Below are 13,496 nucleotides of genomic sequence, written 5' to 3'. Positions count from 1 at the left end.
GGGCAGCAGTGAGAATTTGGATCGAGAAGGGAGGCCTGCTAGGGTAATCCGTGCAGTAGTGCGAGCCGCTGTGCTAAGGTGGCTTAGTGGTTAGCGCTCTTGTCTAGTAAGGAGGAGACTCGGGTTTGATTCCCGGACTTGGCGCAAGGTTTTTACTCGGCGCTACAGTGTATACACATAAAATTTAGTAAGACTAGCGTTTTAGTCAAGACAACGCGAGAAACTAAACAGAAGATGGGAAGCGAAGTCGTCCATCGTACGACCAGGAGATGAACTTACTTGATTGCTCACCACAATACATATGAAAAGAACTTAGCCGTGCCTAATGGAACTGTCACAGTATTTGGGTCAAGGAAGTTTGGATAATCGTGAGAAATCAACATAAAATAGCGGGATCCCAGTTTCAGTCTAAATTCTATCGATTTATGATCAGCGCAGTTCTGTGGTCATAGGAGACAAATGGATCCAACTTGCATAACGTAGTGTGACTTTCAGCTAAGTAGCGGAATTGTTATGCTGTATGTGTTAAGGGGCCGTGTAAGTTCTGCTTAATCAACCAGTCACTTCACGGGCTATGCGTTACCTGTAACATACGTAACGTGAATGATAAAGTCACCATTTGCATCATAACAACGATCCCGGTTAAAGTACATTACGTCTAAAAGCGTATTTTTTTAAGTTCTCATACCGATTCAGGAAATGTCTTGGCGGTGCGACATACATACGCAGATATTTTTTTAGAGTAGAGATAAATAGGTGAGATCTTGTTTTTATGGCTCCGTAACTGAGACTCGTTCTTTTATTACATATCTTCCTAATTTTAAATATACATATGTGACTTCATCTGACGCAGTGTCTCCACGCTGTTTCATACACTCCTGGAAATGGGAAAAAGAACACATTGACACCGGTGTGGCAGACCCACCATACTTGCTCCGGAGACTGCGAGAGGGCTGTACAAGCAATGATCACACGCACGGCACAGCGGACACACCAGGAACTGCGGTGTTGGCCGTCGAATGGCGCTAGTTGCGCAGCATTTGTGCACCGCCGCCGTCAGTGTCAGCCAGTTTGCCGTGGCATAAGGAACTCCATCGCAGTCTTTAACACTGGTAGCATGCCGCGTCAACGTGGACGTGAACCGTATGTGCAGTTGACGGACTTTGAGCGAGGGCGTATAGTGGGCATGAGGGAGGCCGGGTGGACGTACCGCCGAATTGCTCAACACGTGGGGCGTGAGTTCTCCACAGTACATCGATGTTGTCGCCAGTGGTCGGCGGAAGGTGCACGTGCCCGTCGACCTGGGACCGGACCGCAGCGACGCACGGATGCACGCCAAGACCGTAGGATCCTACGCAGTGCCGTAGGGGACCGCACCGCCACCTCCCAGCAAATTAGGGACACTGTTGCTCCTGGGGTATCGGCGAGGACCATTCGCAACCGTCTCCATGTAGCTGGGCTACGGTCCCGCACACCGTTAGGCCGTCTTCCGCTCACGCCCCAACATCGTGCAGCCCGCCTCCAGTGGTGTCGCGACAGGCGTGAATGGAGGGACGAATGGAGACGTGTCGTCTTCAGCGATGAGAGTCGCTTCTGCCTTGGTGCCAATGATGGTCGTGTGCGTGTTTGGCGCCGTGCAGGTGAGTGCCACAATCAGGACTGCATACGACCGAGGCACACAGGGCCAACACCCGGCATCATGGTGTGGGGAGCGATCTCCTACACTGGCCGTACACCTCTGGTGATCGTCGAGGGGACACTGAATAGTGCACGGTACATCCAAACCGCCATCGAACCCATCGTTCTACCATTCCTAGACCGGCAAGGGAACTTGCTGTTCCAACAGGACAATGCACGTCCGCATGTATCCCGTGCCACCCAACGTGCTCTAGAAGTTGTAAGTCAACTACCCTGGCCAGCAAGATCTCCGGATATGTCCCCCATTGAGCATGTTTGGGACTGGATGAAGCGTCGTCTCACGCGGTCTACACGTCCAGCACGAACGCTGGTCCAACTGAGGCGCCAGGTGGAAATGGCATGGCAAGTCGTTCCACAGGACTACATCCAGCATCTCTACGATCGTCTCCATGGGAGAATAGCAGCCTGCATTGCTGCGAAAGGTGGATATACACTGTACTAGTGCCGACATTGTGCATGCTCTGTTGCCTGTGTCTATGTGTCTGTGGTTCTGTCAGTGTGATCATGTGATGTATCTGACCCCAGAAACGTGTCAATAAAGTTTCCCCTTCCTGGGACAATGAATTCACGGTGTTCTTATTTCAATTTGCAGGAGTGTACTTACAAATATGTTAATCCTATACTTCTTTTCTGTTAGTATCTACTATGTAGTCGCGTCAGGGTATGTTTAGCATTTACTTCCGAAGTCATTACATACAGTTTCAGGCACTTCCCTCAGAACTCTGTCGAATAAGATGTAACCTTCCTCCTGCGTCGTTTCTGTGGTTATACGCTCTTTATGTAGCGACGTATACTTTTTTTTAGATTGGTTTATGCCTCTACATGGCAGAGAGCTGGTTCTCACATGGCAACAATCCGTGAAACCACCACATTTTCTTTTCCTACCAACTGAAATGTAGACAATCCGCACACGCAATCTTTGTTACTGTTCGTTCAATATATATCTATGACTTGTATTACACACTTCGTCTGCCGGCCGCTGTGGCCGAGCGGTTATAGGCGCTTCAGTCTGGAACCGCGCGACCGCTCCGGTCGCAGGTGAGGTGTGTGATGTCCTTAGGTCAGTTAGGTTTAAGTAGTTCTAAGTTCTAGGGGACTGATGACCTCAGATGTCAAGTCCCATAGTGCTCAGAGCCATTTGAACCATTTTTGAACACACTTACTTCATCGCCTGAGTCAGTCTAAATATCACTAATAATAACTCTCTACTAAATCAACGAATGACAGTTTAGTAAGCCGGTGGACAAAGAGAAAACTATTACTGATAAGAAAAATAATGATTTTTTATTAAAAACTTGTTAACACTCGGTTTCTCCGCATCGATTTCGAATGAAATTCTAATACTTAATATATCACAAGATTTACAATAGCAGAAATCAATTATTGGTGCTTAGAGCACTTTACGTAATTCTCTTATTGCAAAGACATTCACCCTGCGAGAACAAAGGAAAGATTTTAAACAGCAGTGTGTGGCAATTTACAAGAAATGATTCATTATTCCTTTACTGCATTGAAATAGGTAGGATTGAATACCGATAACGTGCATGGATAAGCATAGGAGAGCAACCCAGTACCAGGTTTTATAAGGAGTCGTTCCGAAAATGAATAAATGATTTTGGGAGACGACAGAAAACATAAACCAATGTGACCGGAGGAGTCCAATGGTTTAAACATTAAGGCTTCTCTTTCTGTTTGTAGTCTCGTGTACAATACTTCTCGTGTCAGCTGAGGCTGCGCTAAAGTGATCAATTTGCTTCAGTTCGTCCCATGGCATTTGTCTCACTGCTTAATTCATGTAAATATCTCACAGAAGCGAGAAGCTGATATCATATACATACAGCGCCCTAATCACAGTAGCGTGACCATTTGTCAAAATCGTGAACAACGCCCGAAACGTGTAGAGGGAGACTCAGTTAGATTTTGGAAGATGCCGATAGGTATGTGGAGCCAGTCCGATCACAGAGTCGCTGCCAGCTGCGCTAGGTTTCTCGGTTGAGCATCCGCCGGCCCGAGTGGCCGAGCGGTTCTAGGCGCTTCAGTCTGGAACCGCGCGACCGCTACGGTCGCAGGTTCGAATCCTGCCTCGGGCATGGATGTGTATAATGTGCTTAGGATAGTTAGGTTTAAGTAGTTCTAAGTTCTAGGGGACTGATGACCTCAGATATTAAGTCCCATAGTGCTTAGAGACATTTTTTTCGGTTGAGGATCCATGGTGCGAACACACCTATAGAGGTAGTCCAACATATTCTCGATTGAGTTTAAATTCGGGGAGTTCGGTGGCCAGGAGATTGCGGTGAACTCACCATTGTGCTCTTCGAACCCCGCAGGTACACTGCGAGCTGTGTGACACTTTGCATTGTTCTGGTGGTAGATGCCATCGTGCCGTGGAAAACCAAACTGCGTATAGGGCAGGACATGATCCCCAAGAATAGGTGCATACTTGCGCTGATCCATAGTGCCCTCCAGAATGCCGAGGTCAGTCAGGGAATTCCACGAAAACATTACCCAGCCTTACCTCTCCCTCGATTCTTGCAAGGTGTTTGCTCTCAGACATTTCACGTCATACACACCAACGACGGACCATAAAAAGTGGTTTGTCAGAAAAGATCACCTGCCGCCACTCAGTATGCATCCAGTTGCGGTATTGACGTACAAATTCGAGCCTTCGTCGCCGATGGAAAGCAAGCAGCATGTGTGCACGAACCAGGCGTCTGCTGCTGAGGCCCATATGCAGCAACATTCTTTGCAAACGTAGCTCTTCAGGAATGCTTCCACATTGGACGAAAAACCAATGATCATGCCGTTTTGGATGTCAGATAAATCGCTCCGTTTTGCATTAAGACGTCGATTTCTCGGTATTCCGCTTCTCCAAATAGCTCTGAGAACTATGGGACTTAACATCTGAGGTCATCAGTCCCCTGGACTTAGAACTACTTAAACCTAACTAACATAAAGACATCACACATATCCATGCCCGAGGCAGGATTCGAACCTGTGACCGTAACAGCAGCGCGTTTCCGGACTGAAGGGCCGAGAACCGCTCGGCCACAGCGGCCGGCTTCCCCTTCTCCGAAACACGCTTTATATACCCTAGCCGTGTGTAGCCTGCTTTGCCATTTAAGACAAAATGCAATTTTTTTATGCCAGTAAAACAAGATAATGAGATCATTTAGAGATATACAAGTTTTGTTTTGCGGGTATGAAGTCATAGCAAGATAACGCTGGACGTTGACTAGCTCCACCATTTCAACAGGACTCTTGAGAGGGAGCCGACCTCTGTGGCTTAGCGGTGCTACGCGCTTCAGTCTGGAACCGCGCGACTGCTACGGTCGCAGGTTCGAATCCTGCCTCGGGCATGACTGTTTGTGATGTCCTTAGGTTAGTTAGGTTTAAGTAGTTCTAAGTTCTAGGGGACTTATGACCACAGCAGTTGACTCCCATAGTGCTCAGAGCCATTTGAACCATTTTTTGAAAGTGCTATTGATGCGTGGTTTTTCTCGGAATGGAACTGTAGTTAGAGGCACGCATTATTAGCCAATCAACAGATTCTAATAATACTTAGAAAGCGTATTTTTGTGCAAACGTACACTTTTTTAAATGGAACAATAGCTATTGACTTTAACAAACAAAAAGTAGTGTGAATTAGTAAGGCAGTGGTGCTTTTTGCAGTAGTCTAGCGTGAGTCGTTTATGAGATATCTTATTCTGGAAAGTTCCCACACCGATACTTGTGCAGTACCTGTGGTACCACACACTAAAGAACAACAGAAGTGCATACACTAGTTACGTAGCTTCGGACCAGTAACTAGACAACTGGCCACCACAGACTGCGTTCAAAATAATCACCAGCAGCAGCAATACTCGTATCCAGTGTGGTATGGAACGATCGCTGCACACGTGGCAGTATTTTAGCGGATATGTCCACGCAGGCTGCAGTAATACGACGTTGCATGTCATCGTGTGTAGTTGGTACTTCCTTGTAGACAGCGTCTTTCAGATTTCCTCGCAGAAGGAAGTGTACAGGTGTCAATCCGGGGAACGGGCCTGCCGAGGTACAGGTCCTCTGCGTCCAGTCCAACGATTTGGAAACAATTCGTGAAGACATTCTGTAGCACTTCGTGAACTTTGGGCTGGACGGCTGTCATGTTGGTACCACAGGTTCCTCCTAGTCTGCAGAGGAACGTCTTATAGCATCCGTGAGGATCGTCTGTTAGGAGTCTCAGATACTTGTAGACATTCAGTATTCTGTCTATGAAAACCGGGCTTATGAGTTAATGGTTCATTATCCCACACCAAACGTTCACACTCCATGGACGCTGACGTACCTCCTGACGAAGCCAGCGGGGACCGTCAACATACCAATAGCACATGTTTCGGCGGTTTTCATGGCGATGATTGGTTAATGTGGCTTCATTACTAAACAAGACTCATGATACATCTGGAGTATATTGTCTTAATGCCCATGCACAGAAGTTAACATTAATCTCACAATCGTTTTACATGAGACGTGATAGGAATGGAACTTATGTCGATGGAGAACGTGTAGGACACTTGCCTCACTCGCCACTTCCTCGTGCGACAGCTCCGGAGGCAACGTGCTGATCAACTGCAACAGCAGCAAGAACATTAATTTCCCCCTCTTCTGTCGTCACTAGTTACCTTCTCTTACATTGTCTAGGTGTTACACTACCACTATCACGTAACTGGGTGAAGTGGTTGGTAAATAACTACCGAAATGGTTGACGTCTTTTGGGATATCTTTTCGGATACACCATACAAGAACGATCTGCGTTCTTCCTACACTCTCGATACACCATGAGCATGACAGGTTTTTCTGCATTGGTAAATCCCATCGTCCACTCACGACCTGCTGCTTGCACTGTCGCACACTAACTGACGAGCAAGTCACAGTGCACTCGAGTAACACACAAGTACACTCTAAGCAAACATAACAATGTACTACCTAGCAGCCGGCCGGTGTGGCCGAGCGGCTCTAGGCGCTACAGTCTGGAACCGCGCGACCGCTACGGCCGCAGGTTCGAATCCTGCCTCGGGCATGGATGTTTGTGATGTCTTTAAGTTAGTTAGGTTTAAGTAGTTCTAAGTTTTAGGGGACTGATGACCTTATATGTTAAGTCCCATAGTGCTCAGAGCCATTTTTGAAGGTACCTAGCAACTACACAGGTTGAATGGTATACACATATGTCGGTGTGGAAACTTTTCAAAGTGTGATATCCCTTAAACGACTCGCACTGGAATCCTGCAACAAACACCAATGACATTCTAATTAACCCTAAAATTAGTCTGTTAATGTCAACTGGAATTGTTAGATTCAAAAAAGTGTATGTTTGCACAAAATACACACTTTCTAAACATTATTACAAACTGTTTATTGGCTTACAATACGAGACCCTAACAACGGACCCATCATGTGAAATCCGCACATCAGTAGCACTTTCCGCTTGCTCAGTGTCTGCGGTGGAAGTTTTAGGTGATTTCGCCAGGTACATTGTCTCATGTGGAATCTGAACAGTAAATCTTACAAGCTCTGCTCTAGCTTTTATTAAAGGTGTAGCTTATAAAAGTACCAGCAAGCCACTCTATAGAGTATGTCGAGCGGCACCAAGCACCAAAGCACCATATCCTATATAGACTACTGGCTGTTAAAATTAGTACACCAAAAAGAAATGCAGATGCTAAACGGGTATTCATTGGACAAATATATTATACTAGAACTGACATGTGATTACATTTCCAAGCAATTTGGGTGCATAGATACTGAGAAATCAGTGCCCAGGACAACCACCTCTGGCCGTAACAACGGCCTTGATACGCCTGGGCATTGAGTCAAACAGAGCTTGGATGGCGTGTACAGACAGGTACAGCTGCCCATGCAGCTTGAACACGATACCACAGTTCATCAAGAGTAGTGACTGGCGTATTGTGACGAGGCAGTTGCTCGGCCACCATTGGCTAGACGTTTTCAGTTGGTGAGAGATCTGTAGAATGTGCTGGCCAGGGCAGCAGTCGAACATTTTCTGTATCCAGAAAGGCCCATACAGAACCTACAACATGCGGTCGTGCATTATCCTACTGAAATGTAGGATTTCGCAGGAATCGAATGGAGGGTAGAGCCACGGGTCTTAACACATCTGAAATGTAGCGTCCACTGTTCAAAGTGCCGTCAGTGCGAACAAGAGGTGACCGACACGGCACCCCATACCATCACGCCGGGTGATATGCCAGTATGGCGAATACACGCCTCCAATGTGCGTTCACCGCGATGTCGCCAACACGGATGCGACCATCATGATGCTGTAAACAGAACCCGGATTCATCTGAAAAAATGACGTTTTGCTATTCGTGCACCCAGGTTCATCGTTGAGTACAACACCGCAGGCGCTCCTGTCTGTGATGCAGCGTCAAGGGTAACCGCAGCCATGGTCACCGAGCTGATAGTCCATGCTGCTGCAAACGTCGATCATGCAGATGGTTGTTGTCTTGCAAACGTCCCCATCTCTTGACTCATGGATCGAGACGTGGCTGCACGATCCGTTACAGCCATGCGGATAAGATGCCTGTCATGTCAACTGCTAGTGATACGGGGCCGTTGGGATCCAGCACGGCGTTCCGTATTACCCTCCTGAACCCACCGATTCCATATTCTGCTAACAGTCATTGGATCTCGACCAACGCGGGGAGTAATGTCACGATACGATAAACCGTAATCTGGATAGACTACAATCCGACTTTTATCAAAGTTGGAAACGTGATGGTACGCATTTCTCCTCCTTACACGAGGCATCACAGCAACGTTTCACCAGGCAACGCCGAGCAACTGCTGTGTGTTTGAGAAATCGGTTGGAAACTTTCCTCATGTCAGCACGTTGTAGCTGTCGGCAACCTTGAGTGAATGCTCTGAAAAGTTAATCATTTGCATATCACAGCATCTTCTTCCCGTCGGTTAAATTTCGCGTCTATAGCATGTCATCTTCGTGGTGTAGCAATTTTAATGGCCAGTAGTGTAATTATTCTATATGAAAACGAAGAAATGTTATTACAATGCTGAGTGCACACTAACGTATTCCATCGTATCATTCTATGCCTTGTGCAAGGTAACGAGCTGTAATGCAGTGGGAAGAGCGTTTCGTGATGAACCTTGACTGGTGTGTTCTTCTCGTTCTACACTTGTTTTTCTGTTGTGTTTTCAGTTGGAATTTTGATTTATTTCTCTCTTACGTAAGTTCTCGTTATGATTCCAGGTACCAGTTGTGGCACACATGAATCATTCAAAGAGAGCACACGAGTTGTGTAAGCGGTTTCCTTCGCAGTACCGTTGCATCTATTTAGTTCTCTCCCAGTCAAACCAGTTTGTCATTTGCCTCTACCGTTAACCCAAGCCTAGAATAGTTATACTGTTGCTCTATCTTGTAACACTTCGGACTTTTTCTTCCAAAGCATTTGAAAGAAGTCATTGATTCAACCAGTTTACAGCTGTTTGTACACCATCAGATATTCTAGAAGCTAAAATTGCTTATGTTAAGTGCTAGTGTTCACCGTATGCCCGAAGCGTTTATTTCCTGAATGGCTTCTTCAGTCTTCAGAGATGTTTTCGAGGCACTACTCCTCCAGAAGGAAGCACGTCAGCCACAATCAACTATAGAGAGCTATTGACTCTAAGGTTAATTCTTCCTTGAGGAGTATCCCCCTTTGCATTTGCTGGCAACGTCCCTCATCTACCAGAGCAATGAACCCATTGTTGATAGCTAAGAAGTAACTGACCCTACAATCATAATTTAAATATCCTTTAGTATGCTATATAGTCTCGTTTAGTATGCTATGTAGTACCGAAGGCTCTCCAGAAGACAATAATTACAAAAGTCACTGCTACCACTGCCGTTTACAGACCTACGTACCACAAGTGGGAATGCATACACTGATCTGGGCTACACACTCTTTGTGAAGACCACGTGATTACAGACGGAAAATTTACTGAAATTTAACAATTTTTTATTTAAGGCACGGTCTTGGATTTTGCACTGAAATCGTGTAGCTAGACCCCGAGTGCCTACGGCCACGGCCACCGACCCCGAATGGTTATCCTACTGGTCTGATTATAACGTTTCATTGCTAACTGTTACAGTTATTTTCAGCAAGCAGAGTTTTTTTTGCATGCATGAGTGATGCGTCATGAGCTGTTTCCGTCCCAACCCAAGTGTAAGAATGGCTGTAAAATGACTTCGTAACACTTTTGTTGTAGCTAATATTGTCATTCGTCCAAGTTAATGATAGGACGATATCCAAATTACATCACATCGATCTTGTTCTTGACTTTTTTGATTACATTAAAAATTAATTATTATGAGACAAGTTTTTACGCCGATGGGTAACAATTGTGCACTTTGCATCGAATAACCTTTCTCCTGAAGGCCAGACGAGCTCCTTGAGGAGGACTGTTAATATTTGAAACGTTCGGGAGCTATATAATAGTATCATCATTGTATAATGTGTTTTACATATTCTGTTATTAAGTGTTCTTTTAGAATGCCTGAAAAGTGTATGTCTTGAAGTAAGCGCTATTTCAGTATTAATTGAAAACTGCTCCTGAATAAAAGCTGCAAAATAAATTTTGGTCTGCAATAGGAAAATAAGTTGTGATAAATATTACTTTCTAAATTCACATGTATCTTCACTTGAAATATTTTCTCTTCATAACGTACATGATTTTAATTTTTTTCTGTAATTTAATCGTCATACTGAGGGATTATGTTAGGCTGTAATTTATCTTTTCGTCAGCCACATTCTACATGTGTTTTCTTGTTTTTGACTGAATTAAGGAAATAAAATAATTTCTTTCATACGCAAGAGAAAAGAAAATGTGAAATTAGAATATTTTAAATGACTTAACTCTTGTATTAGGTGGGATTTACTACTGCCTTCATACCTCTAATTCTCGTTTGGAATCGTACTGTACGGGACATTACACTAAAAACTGCGAACTTAACTACCCGTCAGTTAAAGGTAAAAAAAAAATGTGGCCTTGTTCATGATAAATATGGAATTCGTTAGCCTTGTATACATCTCTACCAATTCTTACGCTTATTTTTATTGAAAACTGCAATTAAATACCGAGAAACTCTGGCGGGTTTCCTCGAAGTGACTAATACGAACTATAAATGGCGATAGTATGAGTAAATGCAGATAAAATGATCTTTATTCTTAATGGAGCATTTCCTCCGTCCCTCGCAGCGCATTTTATCAGTGGATGCACGACAAGCTAGTTTTGAAATAGACTTAGCGTCTCATCTAATGGCAGTATGCGAATCCTGGAAAATAAGGCAGATGTTGCTATGGATACTGACGCAACTTTGACGTGAAATAAATGATAAAATTGTGAAGAAAAAATGATTCGTTCTTTTCTGTTTTGGTGGTTGTATACACAAACTAATTTTCGAGTTTTTACGCCAGGTGCATGTTGCGAAGTTTCCCCGACAAGTGACGTATTAGTGAATTTCTAAGATTAAAGTAAGACTATACGCACTCGCGAAATTTGCGTGGTGGATCTTCGCATTTCATTATAAATATTCTCGTTTACTCAGAGAACTTACTGCGAACCTCCATATATACACTTATTAGCATTATATGAACAAATCTTTTTACTGATAGCTGTTAAGGGAGGGCATTAAGATCTTTTCTGTAATGAAGATCGCTAGAATTTTAGTTTTAATCACTGAAAAAATTGGGACGAAATTTCAATTGCGCTATTGTTATATTTTAGAAAATTATCGTTTAATTTATTTATTTACTTCTTTTTTGTCACACTGACGAGTCATTAAATATTTTGCAAAAGAAATAATACTATATGGTGCGAAATACGTCAGATGTTTTTATATAGCGTTTTATAGCCATTAATATTTCGGAGAAATTTCTGAAGAGAACGTTTCGTATGTAAAAAAGGGAAGTAGTACCAGAGAGCCACTGAAAAAGTCAGAATGTTTAAAGTATTATGAGGTCGTGAAATAAGGCTCTCTCTTCAGTCAAAAATCGAATTCAATAGTATTTCTGTGGCCGTGCGCAAGCAGTTACTGCTTTTACTCCTGAAGGTGACATATCGATTTAAAGTCGAAGGCCCATTCGTATCAAGGTTGCTGAGGCCTACCGGCAGTATTAATTGAGTAAGAAGAATTTATGTACAGGTTACTTAGTGTTTCTGGACCTAAATGAGCAAAATCCCCGAAAGCTGAAAATAACTGCGTATGAAATTTAGTAGATGCACTTGATTCACTACTGGCGGACCAATTCCTGACTGCTGCTTCGGAAATTTAAGTGTTTTATATAAAGTAGGCTGTGTGTAGCAACAGGGATGCCTCGGATTCAAACCTCAAGCTTCGCTTTTTGGTGCTTAACTACGATTTTAAAATATTCTTGATAAAGTGTACATTTCAGATGAAGCCACGCACGTTAATGTGTATTTCTCTGATGATGTCCCCTTTTTTAATGGAAGGTTGGATTTACAACGGCTGTGCCTCACCTGGCCTATGCGTAAAACTAATATAGTGAAGGAGAATTCGGTAAGTTTCAGTAGTGAATATCAGCGTTTTCAAAAAAAAAACAGTAGTTTGATTTATGTTCTGAACGTTTTTGTCACATACGTGCTACCATCAGCGTAGCTATGCTTTTCATTACATTTACGGCACAAGTTATTATCAACGGATAATGTGTCGCTTTTTTTAGAAGCAGTAAATATGATATTAACTTGTCCTATTCACAAACTTTCCAGTTTCGCTAATTTGAACTAAAGACAATTTACGGTGTCACTGCCGTCATCGATTTGAATGCAAGCAACAAAGACAAACATTTGGCTGTTCAGACAAAAATACTTAATGTGAAGTATAACAATCGATGCTCTATTTCGTGAAGATTCATATCTTTTTGTATTGCCAGTTGTAAAGAGATACATTACTTTTGTTGTTCTTGCGCTAAGAACATACATAATTTAAAAAGACATGACAATTTCGCGAGAAACTCCTTGTTGTACATTTCGGTGGTTGTAGGTATCCGCCGCGGTGGTGTCGCGGTTCTAGGCGCGCAGTCCGGAATCGTGGGACTGCTACGGTCGCAGGTTCGAATCCTGCCTCGGGCATGGATGTGTGTGATGTCCTTAGGTTAGTTAGGTTTAAGTACTTCTAAGTTCTAGGGGACTGATGACCACAGCAGTTGAGTCCCATAGTGCTCAGAGCCATTTGAACCATTTTTTTGTAGGTATCTACACACTGCATCGAAGGGAGGTGTGCACTCATGAAAACTATCGAGTGATCCTTTTCAGCTTCTATTTAAAACTATTTCTAAGACAATAACAACGCGAAAATGCGGGCAAATGGGTTATTAAACTATACCTGATTCCCAAATACCTGAAGTCTGGCAATCAAAGAGAGTCAACATGTATAAGCGCTTTGCTTGGGAATACTGTATCATTAGACACATCCGCCATCGCAGAATTCATTTTCTTTGAACTCTGTATATTACTTATTGTCATGCGCATTACTTCGTATTGGGTGCCTCAAAAAAAAAAAATTAAACTTCAAGATAAATCACCTTTCTTACATGAATATTTTTGGTTATTTTTCGTAGATAACATCCTAAGATTATGACTTCCTGTGAACATTTCATGAACTCAGACTTCACCTGTTTATAAATATCGTCACACACTGTCAATTTACACTACTGGCCATTAAAATTGCTACACCTCAAAGATGACGTGCTACAGACGCGAAATTTAACCGACAGGAAGAAGATGCT

This window comes from Schistocerca gregaria, chromosome X (assembly GCF_023897955.1).
Source record: "Schistocerca gregaria isolate iqSchGreg1 chromosome X, iqSchGreg1.2, whole genome shotgun sequence".
Classification (NCBI taxonomy): Eukaryota; Metazoa; Arthropoda; class Insecta; order Orthoptera; family Acrididae; genus Schistocerca; species Schistocerca gregaria.
Note: the sequence above shows the minus strand (reverse complement) of the source record.